Source organism: Anomalospiza imberbis, chromosome 2 (genome assembly GCF_031753505.1).
Source record: "Anomalospiza imberbis isolate Cuckoo-Finch-1a 21T00152 chromosome 2, ASM3175350v1, whole genome shotgun sequence".
Lineage (NCBI taxonomy): Eukaryota > Metazoa > Chordata > Aves > Passeriformes > Viduidae > Anomalospiza > Anomalospiza imberbis.
The window spans coordinates 51,561,774-51,574,461 of NC_089682.1; positions in this window are offsets into that span (position 1 = coordinate 51,561,774).

Below are 12,688 nucleotides of genomic sequence, written 5' to 3' on the forward strand. Positions count from 1 at the left end.
AATGCTGTGTTCATTTTTGTTGCCTTTTGGAGAATGCAGTTGGGCTTTTTGTAGAAAAATTTCACTCAATTACCAGGGAAAAGATGAATTTTCCTTCCTACTGTAGGACAAAGAATGTAGGCCTGAGAGGTGCCCCAAGTATGTATGTAGAGATCACATAATTGTTTTATCCACAAGGACATCAATGAGATTACTAGCAAAAGCAGCTCCTCCCTCAATTCAAGCTATTCTGCAGTGTTAGGATGCCAGCAGAGCTTATGGCACAGCAAGAGGTTTGGTATTACCCTGGTTCACCAGAAATCACAGTTATGTGCTGCTGGTTCTGTCAGCTCTAGGTGGTTGACTCCATTCTGCTGAATTGGTCAACAACCTGGAGGCCTTATTAGAGCTCCCAGTGCTACTGAATAATTAAACAGCGCTGATGCAGAAACAGTCTGTGATGTACAACAGACCAGGCATGTTTACCTTTGTATTAAAGAGAAACTGAAGCCATTAAATCAAGGAAGCTAAAGAAAGCGACAGCTGGAACTGGCCATTAATATGGAATTGGACATCAGATGGATGTTCTGGTAGACAACAAGTTGAACATGTAGAGATGTGCTTTTGAGCAAAGGTGGCTGTTGCTGTTGTGTAAGGGAATAGCATGGCCAGTAATTTAAAGAATGTGATTCCTCACTCAGCCTGATGAGGCCACACCTGGAGTGCTGGGCCCAGTGCTGGGCTCCTCACTACAAGAGGGACATAAGCATACCTCAGCCAGTCCAGGGAAGCATCACAAAAATCACAAATGGATTGGAGCACCTGACATAGTAGGAGAGGCTGAGGGCTGGGATTGTTTGACTTTGGTAAGAGTAGGATTAGCGGGAATTCTTAATAGCATGGATGGATACCTAATAAAGTGGGTATAAAGAAAATAGAGCCAAACTCTTCTCAGTGGTATCCAGTGGAAGGACAAGAGGCAATGAACACAAACTGAAATACAAGAAATTACATTTGAACATCATAAACTTTTTTTTTTAACTGAAGCATGATTCAGGATTTTCACACATTGCCCAGTGAGGGTGTAAGTCTGTCCTTGAAGGTATTCAAACCCAGCTGAGTATGGTCCTGAGCAACCCATTGTAGATGAGCCTGCTTTGACCAAGGGGTTTAGACTAAACAATCTCTAGAGATTCCTTTTCACCCTAACCATTGTGTGATTCTGCAATTGCAGGCTTAGCCATGCAAGTGAATGTGGTACACTGGGGATTCACTGTCCACGTCTCAGCTGCACTCAATACAGATAGCTGAGCATTCAAACTCCTATGCAAGTGAATATCACCTACAAATTTACTCCTCAGTGTGTCTCTGGCAGCTGCTTTCTCTCTTACAATTCTTGTGTCCTATCTGTCAGTAGGAGAATCATGAAAATGCAAGAGCAAGAGATAGAAGAGGTTCTAGGATATGTACCCACATAACACAGACTGCAGCAGATTGTCCCGCACACATCATTGTTGCTGGATCTATGGACCAAAGTCACATTTTCAATTTGGAACTTCAAAAACTCTGCCTGCACTGGTTCTGTCCATGACTGCATTACCTATTTCAGGTTACAGAGCTGCCAGCCTTAGTGTTGCCTTTCTAGTATGTGTTGTTTCTCTTCAGTGAAAACTGAAGAAATACTAACCTTTGTCCCACACCAGGGACTTCAAACAACCTTGTCACGCACCAGTTGGTGGCCATCTCCCTTTTGCATAGGGAAAACCAAAGTCAAAATATAATCCATGGCCTCCAACTCATGGCTACAAGTGTTTCTAGGAGTGACAGCTGGATGTCACCCCCACAGGTCGCAGCTCTGTGCAAAAAAAAAGCCAGCAGTGGGATTTGGGATGACAAAGGCTAATCCAGCTGTTGTCAGAGCAGCATAGGAAATGTATGGTACAGTGGAAAAAGAACCCAGGGGTCCCTGTTGCTCTATCTGATCTCCACTTTATATTTTGTCCAACAATATGTCCATCCCTTGCCAACTAAGTTCTAAATGATTCATTTTGTTGCTGGATAGTCATATTTTGTGGGTAGCCACTAGTCAGTTTGAGTTATTCACTTCTACAAAATACTTCCTCTAGAAGGCACTGTACACAGAATTAATTTTTAAATAGTTTGAGTTGTTTGAAAGCCATGAGCAATGGTTATTAATATTGGCACAGAACAAGTCACATGCTGATGATTCAAGGGATAGAAACTGGAGCATTTTGGACAGAACTGATGTTTTTATATTCACTTGCCTTATACCCAGACACTTTGGTGGCATAAGTATTAATTATACCGAAGACAGCAAAGTGGGGAAGTTACAAGTACTAATACATGTGGAAAAATAAATTTTTAGATGAAGCAAACCTTGTATATTCAAATAACTTAGTTTCCATTTCTCAGTTACAACATGCAATTTTGTTATGCATGTCTTCTGCATGACAGAGGAGGAGGAAGGAGTTTGTCTCATTGAAGGCAGCGGAAAGTATGCTTGATATAGCATGCACAAATATGGACATGAAGCTATGAGGCTGCACTGCTAACAGCCCTTACAGATGCAAAGAAGCATGCACTCAGATTCCCGAACAACCTACAGTGATGTTTTCACTTGAAATTTTTTGCATTGAAGCTCATTATTGTGATAAAAAACGGCACTCCCCAGCCAGTTGGCTAAACAAGCCAAGAAATCTGGTCACTTGGTGATTGCAGCTTAGTTACCGTGAGCACAACTGCGCATTGTTCTGTTTCCCTAAAAAAATAAATTTAAAAAATCTCCGAGGCTTGCCACTGTTTGGAAAGAACCTATAATTCTTTTGCACATGTCTAGACTGGTTTTACTGCTTTTCAGTGTGACTTCTTGTCATGGTATCAGCCAGCTGGTAACAGCCAGTATTTACTTTTTGACTGCTACTGACCAAGGCAGACTCTGAGAAGTCTTCAAAAGCAAAAAAAAAGTTGCCAGTAACTGAGTCAGTTTAAGCAGCCTACCAGGAATTTGTGGCATGCCATACAATACATTTTTAAGTCGCCTTCTGAAAAGAGCCTTGATGAATAAGTACTTGACAAGAAAATGAATCTGAAATTTCCAGCTGGTCTTATGCCAGGATTCTGCCATGCTCCCTTTGTCTCCAAAGTCAAGGCACTTGAAATGATCTCAGTATAAATGACTATTCAAAATATCCTGTTCAACAAGGAGTGTGACCTGGGGCTGCACAGGGGCTTTGACAATGCCACCTTCTGTGGAGACACATGGAAGTCTGATGCAACAAGACACACACACACACACACACACACACACACACACACACACGTTGCCAGGGACTGTAACAGAAATGAGGAGCTGCTTGGGTGTCTGGAGCCATGAGGGTAATACCCACCTCTCTCGCATTGCAGTCTGACCAAGGACAACGTGCCTGTGGAAACCACTCACAAATCCTAAGGGAAATAGAAATTATTGGTGTTTAATTCACCACTAGGTGTCACGACGTCTTCATTTTTAAGCAGACTGCTGAGTTTTTCTATGCCTACAGGAAAGATAAAAGCTCAAGGTGAAGGCAGGAAGCCAGTGTATTAGCCAAATACCTAGGCCAATTCCAATCTAAATTCCTTAGTAAAGTCAGGTTGGTAGATAGCACATTCAAAGAAAAAATAAAAATTGAGAAATAATTTCCATCCCTTTTGCAGATTACTTCTATCCCACACCATAGTGAAACACTAAGAATGTCATCGGTGCAGGTGGTTGTAAAGTTCTGCATGCTTAACACATCACGGGATTATTCTTTATATTTGTTTGTATTACCCTGACAGAAATGAGCCCCAGATACAGTAGAACTACAGGTATATGAAAGTGAAAAAGGTTTTCCCCACACTTACAATATTATTCTTCTTTCCAGAGTGTCTCAGAACAGCTGATTTTGTTTAAAGTCCATCCCTGTTGTTACTGACAAATGCTGTAATTTTTTGCGTCTTTGTTGACCAACAAATAGACAGACACAAATCTGTGTACATATTTTAGTATACATTCACAGGAAAAAAATGGTTCAGGAAGAGTTAATGCAACTGCTCCTCCCATTGCCACGTACATTTCCTATGCTGCCATGCTCTCCAGGGAGGTTTCACCACCTCCTGCTCTGCTGGCTTTTCTACTGAAAAAGCTAGTTTCATGTTCTCCATTGAGCTAAGAATTTTATCTCCTTTCTTGCAAGTAGACAAATTCTCTTCAGAGTAAGGCTGGAATGTATTTGATTTTTAAGTGTGTGGACTTGAGGCAACCAGGAAAGGGGTGAGGAGCTCTCTCTCTCTCTCCACAGTTTCCACAATCCCCTTCCAAATGGGATAAAAAACTTCAAAAGTTGTGGCCTTGTCAGGAGAAGGACAAACAAATGGTTCATGAGTGCTTTGCCCCTTCTCTCTACATGTTACATGTCACATTTAATGCACAAGGGTCTGGGGTGGACATGAACCCACCAGCCCAGGAAGAGGCAAGAGACCTGATCCATCAGCCTAGATGCTTCTGAGCACTTTTAGAAATTTGGCAACAAGAGGGGACTGAAGCAGCTGCCCAGTATGGGCACCTGTTTTTTCCTCTGACCCCTTGTAGAGTACACATTTACTGGATGATCTAGAAGCTTGTTCTCTGAGCCAAAGGAAAAATCCAAACATTGCTGGCTGCAGTCAGATTTTATTTGACCTCTTAAGTAGTTTAACATGGTACTGGCCTTCTTTCCCATTTTAGGTCTTTCCCTTCCTAAACAGCAGAAGGGATTTAATGATACAGCTTTGTAGGCACATACCTAATGCCCTGAGCTAGATTTGTGATAATTGTCTTTATATTTTGTTCACTTTTTGGGACATCCTAGAGAAACACAGGGAAATACAGAAGGAAACCTCACAAGTGACTTTTTCTCTTCTAGGTGCAAAGGGTGTTTTTATTGCAATGTGCTATGAGTTTCCATCTTCCTATTCTTTAAGTTAGGAATTTGAGAATCAGCATTTGCATGAGAATTTAAGACTCTACAGTTTCCTGCATCCTTCAAAGTAAAGTCACTGGGTGGTCTTGGCACTGAGCTCTCATATGGGGCCAGTAAAGGTGACTTTTAGAAGTGCAGAAACCAAGAGATCTGATTCACATTAAAAACGTGTAATTAACCTACTCCATAAATTAAGATTGATTTATATTCCATATTTTGTGTTGAAGCAACAAAGAAAGACTTCACCACTTAGGATTCAGTGGGCATTTTGGATATTTGTTTAAAAGGGAGGCTGTTCCACTTTTAACTTTTCTTTTCAGAATGGTATCTTAATTTAATATTATTCACTTAATATTCCCTTTGCTATTACAGAAATTCATATAAAACTTTCTTAATATTTTTCCAGTTTATTTGCCTTGGGCATTTGACAATATCTTCTGTCTAGTCTGCTTCATTTTTTTAAAATTGGGAAGTGTTATAGTAAAACCACAGAAAAGCAGGGGAATTCAACAGCAGGTGCTGGGACTAAGAATATTTTCCACCCATCCTCTAAGTTAATGGAGTGTATTTCAAACTGCCAGAGTCTTTAATCTATAGATTTAGTTCATTAATCACCATTCTTAACAAATACAGGGCAAACTGAATGTCATATATTATTTATTTATTTATTGCATCTGATAGGAAATGGGAATATAATGCCTCCATTTATTTTCTGACCCCTCATTTTAAGGTCCTGAAACAAAGCCCATGCCTCCTAGATTGAAGAACCTGTCATTTCTATAGCTGTATGCCCCTTCTCTTCCAAATCTGTTCTAGCTATGTCTACTCTTGTGCAGATGGGGGGTTTCTGGTTCAGTAAATACTTGTTGACTTGCGTAAGGACAAATTATTCTAGAGCATTTTTGCCTTACAGGAAGTAATGCCTGTCTAGTGAGAATATAATGGAAACACCCTCAGGATATCCAGATGCTTTGCTTTAGCTAATTATATCTGAACATCAAGTATGAATAAAAGCGATACATATTTTTTTACAAGAATTTCACATAAACTAGCTTAAGTGCTGAGGAGAAAATGCTAGAGATCTCCTAATGTTCCTACAGAAACATTATTAACACTACAAATTTATTTGATCTCCAATACATAAATTCTACCAATGCCAGTTTGCAAATTCTACTCAAACTGTAGTAGAAGGCTGGGATGGGAATTACCAGAGACCTCAGATTAAACTCTTGAACAGCAGATCTAGGAGTCAATGAGTCTTGCCAAATCAGAAGCTCTTCTGAGCATATGCAGAAACATGGGCTTAGTGCTTGGGAGATCCTTTCTTGGCAAGGCTAGAGGATGTGAGTGCTTAACAGAGTCAGTTTTCCTCACCTGGACTTGGCATCGAAACTCTGTTTAAATCCCACTTCAGAGCTAAGAAAGGACATTATGCACTTGGTCTGCACTCTTCTCTTTGTTTCTGTTGGAAAACAGGGAAACTGTTTCATAGTGCTCCTCTAGATCTACTGCCAGAACCCACCTTAGGAAAGGTAGGGATTGTTACCTGTGAGCAGAGAGCTCACACATCAGTGAAGGAAGGGGAGCTGTCCTAGGGACTGTGAAGTACTTGTACACTGTGACAAAGGGAAAAATAACAAGGACCTCAGACTTACATGGATCTACTCTTTATCTTATTCTCACACATCACAACCTGAACTTGAGGAGTTGAACTTGAAGGGGAGTTCAAGTTTGTCTCAACTTGAGACAAACACCTAGAGGGCAAATAGTAAGCTTTCCTTGTATTCTTAAAGAGAGACCAGTGCTGATTCTGAATGAGAATTTTGACTGCTTAGGAGCAAATTTGCTTAAAAGTAGGAGATACACAAACATAGAAAGACCATTTTATAGACAGAAGTCCTTGAAAAGCTATACATTAAAACAACTGACTGTAGGATATGAGAGGCTGTAGTATTTTCATTAGACACAGAGGGATCTGAAATACTGTGAGATCAAATGACAAAGAGAGAAATATAAGAACATGACATGGATAAACTGTGAGTTGAACAGCAGTCCCTGGAGACTTTGAGTAGGCAGCTGGACTTCTCTTCTCTTCTCTTCTCTTCTCTTCTCTTCTCTTCTCTTCTCTTCTCTTCTCTTCTCTTCTCTTCTCTTCTCTATGGCTACAAACTAGGAGATCACTCTGGCTCATAGAAATTTAAGTAATAATATTCACTTGATGCTGTGTAGTGGTCTTTGGAAGATGAACCAACATATAACCCATGGATATGGTTAATTACAATGCCTCTGAAAAAATGAAAACTCATCAGGATTGAATTGCTAGAACACTGCAACTTTTAACATGGTGAAGTCAGAAAATGTCTTTAGAAAGCAAAAGAATGTTGCTAAGAGTTAATGCCATCAGAAGGGGTGTGTTTCAGGGAGCTAAAATAAACCCACTGAAGTAATTTGGTGACCCCAGCAGCAGGCAGTCAGAGCTATGTCTTGGAGGACCCACTTAACCCTGCAACATGTCACTGCATCAGCACAAGCATCTGTTTCAAAAATGTATGTCATCAAAGAGGCTTCTGAGATGAAATTGCAATGATTAGCCAAACATGCTTCATAAAATATGCACTCAAAGCACAGAACTCAAACTGAAAAAAAAAAACCCCAAGTTCTCACTGTTGCTCTATAATGTTCCTTAAATAGCAGCTGGGAAAATCAGTTGCATGCAAATCTTAATGAATGAAATCTAAACGTGCTATCTCCAAGCTTTTGAGTGAATGCCATTGGTGGGTCATTCACCAATGATACTGTTCAGTTTATTGGCCTTTTTATGCCAGATTTGTGTGTCTAAAGCAGTCATTTATGACAATGGCCTCATTTTCACAGCAAGTGTTCCCATATGCTTCTGCTGAAATTGTAGTTTTCAGAATCTCTAAAACAAGCCTGCTTTTTTCAGTGGTTAAAGATGGCTTTTAGTTGTGTAACTTTCAGGCATCCCGTATCAGAGAGTTTAGGCCAAGTGGAGAAAGTTAGAGCAGATCTCAGGCAGTTACTAAGTCCTGCCAAACCCCAGGGGACAGCTTATTCATCACATTTTATATACCAAAAACTTTGTGTCTTTACTATCTGGGAGTCACATAGCCAGTCACAAATCTTGTCAGGAATGAACACTTGCAAGCAGCACAAAAAACAATGTGGGGGTTTTCTGTTTGTTTGTTTGTTTTTAATGGCATGTCTCCAAACAGCTGGACTAAACATCCTGGGCAGCCCTAATGGGGACTGGTCTCCCTGATGACCGCAGGAACTGCTGATACTCAAGCAGAGCACGCAGAGAAATAATCTGCTGAATGATAAACTGCTGACCAATGCAATCACTGAGCAACTTGTTCTTGGTTAACATTTTGCCAGTCAGTGTTAATTTGTCAAGCTTCAGTATTACTTCATTTTGGACAGTCTTTCCTTGCTTTGATTTTATCTTTTGTCTTTGTAGAGCTGTCTTGTCATGTTATTAAAAAGCTATTCAGGGAATTCAGGTGGTATTCACATTATTTGAGATTTCTATGGTAAGTGGCATAAATTTCAACCTGCTTATTTTGTCCTTAACCAGGAATTTTTCTTTGCAGTTTATCTTCCTTCTTTTATCAAGGAGGGCAAGACAGATGTGCTGGTACCTGATTTTAAGAAACAGTCATTTGATTGACCTCACTAGGATCAACCTGTCAAGGTAATGGACTGCCTGATGGACATCCATTTGGGAGTAGGTAGCCAAGATGGGATTTACTGTTTTCAGACTTTTTTGGGCAGTGTGCCTTTGCCAGGCTGTCAAAGTTTGCACGTGCTGAGCTTACTGTAGATGGAATAACTCCTATATAGCCTGAGACAAATCACATTTTAAAAATAACATCTCTGATTTATTGGGCTATGTAAGGCATACATGCAGCAATGTCACTTTGGAGCTGGTGTCACAGTTCTGGGATATGAGCTCCCATTACTGCCAATTTGCCCCAATAACTGGATAACTGGATAAACACCTTAGCTATTTTTGCTCTCACGCCGTGCCATCACAGTCAGTACTGGTGAGTGCCTATCCATGGATGCTCCTGGTCTGAGCAATAACAGCTCCAATAGGCCACCAAAGTCCTGCACACTGTATCCCAACTTCATGGAACAAGAGCTGAAACCTGGCTAGCTCTTCTTCATGTATTTGACAGGTATCATGTGTTCTGGCCCTTAAAATGTGTTGAATTGTACAATTCAATATATGGCTTTGATGCCGTCGGGGAAAGCTAAAGGGAAAGAAAGTTACTCTTTTCACAGAAACACGAGGACTTTCTGATTTCCCTCCCTTGTGAAAATGAGGTCAAAGACATAGAGTGTCAGTGAAGAAGTGCAGAAGCTCTCTTGAATCCACTGGGTGAGCACCCACTGACAGCAATGATTCAAATCCCAAACATTTCACTATTTTCAGCAGACTGAGGTTCCTATAATCCCCTGACAATACTGTAATGGATGAATGCCCAGTTTTAAAATCCAGAGAACAGCAGTATACAAGAAATTGAATGTACGGGAAGTACTACATGCCTTCCTTACAATTTACCTGCACTATCTTAATGATGATTAGGCAACATTTCCCTGAGGGCCAACTGGGTCATATAAGGTAAATCATGCATTGAGCAGTTTTTTTTTTTTTTTGCCAGACATTGGAAACAAGAATTGAATCTGACATGTTTTACTAGGCATTAGTCTCTGGTTCTCTGGCTCTGGCTCGCAAATGTGTCGCCAAGAAGCTCTGACATTCCTTTATAACTAGTATTATTCAGAGTTATAATTTATTGGGGCTTCTGTGCTCTTCTTGTCTTGACTGGAGTGAAATAAAATCCAGAAATGTCCATTTCTGTTTATGACCAAGAAAAATATTGTCAATGTAGAGAGGTAGAGAGGACAAAATACCTAGAAATAACAGGAAGAAGTTTTAGGAAATTAAATTTATTTGAATATCTTACACAGGAATCTTTTTGAAAAGAGTAATTTTAAAAAGAGGGGTCTCATATGCTTAAAAGGGCAAGACAAAGTGGTGTTAATAATAATGAAGCAGATTTGCTATTTGAATCTGTGCTTGAATGTATTCTGTGAGCAGCTAATTCTAGTGATGGATTGTGTCCACATATTGAAAGGTGAGGGTTTATTTGAAACATGTGTTTCTGCAAAAATTAGTTCAACACTGATTTTAAAAATTGTGTATGTACCCTGTCCTTTACCTTTACTTCCTCAGTAGAAATAGATTTACAGTCTAAAAACCTTGTCTTTTATCTAATTTGCTATTAGTGTAATACTTGCATTTTTCTTTTGGTGGTATCATTAAAAAATTTTGACATACTTTCTTAATCAATATTCCTAGTTGTAGGACTGCTTCTGAGCTCACTCTCTGGTAATCAGGTGCATGATTCTAAAGCAGTTTTCAGTACACATTTTGCACATTGCTGTTCATAGGATTCTGTCTAGCCTTAATAAAACCTCCTTGTAGTCAATCTGGAATTGTTAACTTTTCCACATTGTGTAGAGGACTGACTAAAAGCACGGCACAAAGAAATGCTTTACTTATATTTGTTCCAGGTCTTTTCAAGTATCATCAGAGACAATCACTAAAAGGCAGTTCTTTGAATCCAGGTTTGTCTGCATTTCAGTCAAAATGCCTTGATTATTACAAACTCTTTGTCAATCTCTCAAAAAATGTTTTGAAGGTGAACTCTCCAAAAAGCAAGAAGGTGTTGCAAAGAGAGGTGTACATTTTTCTCCACATATTCTCCAGTGCACTGCAGCTGAAAAAAATACGGAAAAACCACCAGAAAACATTTCAAAGCACCAAGTAATTTCAGCCTGGGATACATGGCAAGGGAAAGCAACAGTTCTAATGGCACACGTCTTGTATCAAGCTGGATTTTTTTCCATCAGCCATAACTAGAAGAAGTACAGTACAGTGTAGTTTATCCTGCACATGATAATGGGTAGACTAAGCAACCTTCTACAGTCCCTTTTTATTTCTGTGAGTGTGCAATTGCAAAGACCAAGAATGTCTACACATTACAATTCAATATTTTGATTTCAGTACCAGGTTTGAAAATATCGCTATGTAACACTAGGAAGTGGGGATCACTCAGTTTCATAGACATTTCTATGTGTATTCAATGATTCCTCAACCAAATACTATGTGTTGAAAATAATTATCAGACAAAATAGCTCAGACAAAATAAGATAGACATTGATCAGCCATTGTTATTACTCCGAGGACTTTGGATTAGACTCCTGGTGAATACTCAAACCAAATGTTATCTGTGTAACTTTAAATTACAGAATAATTTCGCACACAAACAACATGCCCAGCATACTATTAAAACCAGTTTTTGATAGGCCTAATCATGGAAAATTAGCAGAACATATGTGAAGTCATATATCAGGACAAGAATTATGCTCAGTAAAAGATTGCAGAGTAAGATCTATAAATCTCCACCTAATATACTTTACGTGTGCGAATATGAGAGGGGGAAACAAGGAACATACAGCTCTTGACCACTGTTGCTGGTATTTTTAGTGGGTACCATGGTTAATACATGCCCTATCTGTTATACAGCTTCTGAGGGAGAGATTAGCAAAAAGTTTGTGTCATGCCTCAATACAAATCTAGAGAAAACTCACTGATGTTAATTGTGTGTGATGGACTAAATTTGGTGCAAAATCAAACTTTGGCTCTGCATCTGCACTAAAAATATAGCTGTAGAGGGAAAATAGGACATTTTTAACAACTTAGCATTCACTGGAAAAGGAAAGGTCTGAATAGTGCAGAATGGAAAATGGCAAACATCTTTCACAAAAATAAGAATTGCCCCTCCTGCATAGGCCTGGATAGCTTGCATGTGTGGTACAAAAATGTGTAATGGAAACCTGGGAAACAAAGAAGTCTTTTCAGGCTGAGGATTCCAGCTGTTCACAGACTGTGGAAGAGAAAACAGACTTTATTCAATGTCTGCAGATGTTTCCAAACTTTCATAGTTCTAAAATTTAAATTCAGTTACCTAATCAATATTAAAGATCTGAGGGAAAATATGTTGCCTATTGGATACGGTTTAGGTGGTGAGGAATACAAAGGATTCAAACATTCTCAGGCAGAAAGATCTGGTGGCTCAGAAGCAGCAGCAGATGAAAACAATGCCGGGAGACAGCCCATGCTGGAATGATAAATGAACGTTCATTTCTCAGCTGCCCTGATGCAACCTCACTGGATTTACTTGGAGTGTGGTGTAACTCAAGTGTAGTTTACCTACTAGGCCTGATCATCTGGAAATAAGGACAAATTCCAGCTTCAGTGGTGCTAAGATGTAATTCTGTGCCTACAGGATTCACAGCTGACAAAATACCATCAACAATGTGTTTTACAAATTTGGCAACAAAATCATGTGCAGCCTGAGATTAAAACATATGGATTTTCTGCTGTCCACTCAAACAGGCATTAAGTTTGACATTTTACAGGCAGTAACTTGACATTTTCATATAGCATCAGCAATACAAACTTGTTTTACTGAGAAAGCACACATGGAAGCAGTGAGGCCTCTTTTCATCTGACAAGTAAAGGTATTTTTGCCTGGTGTGCACAACATCCCATTGCCACATATCTGACTTAGGTGTGCAATCTTCTGCCATGTCTGTGATAAATATTGCTATCACTG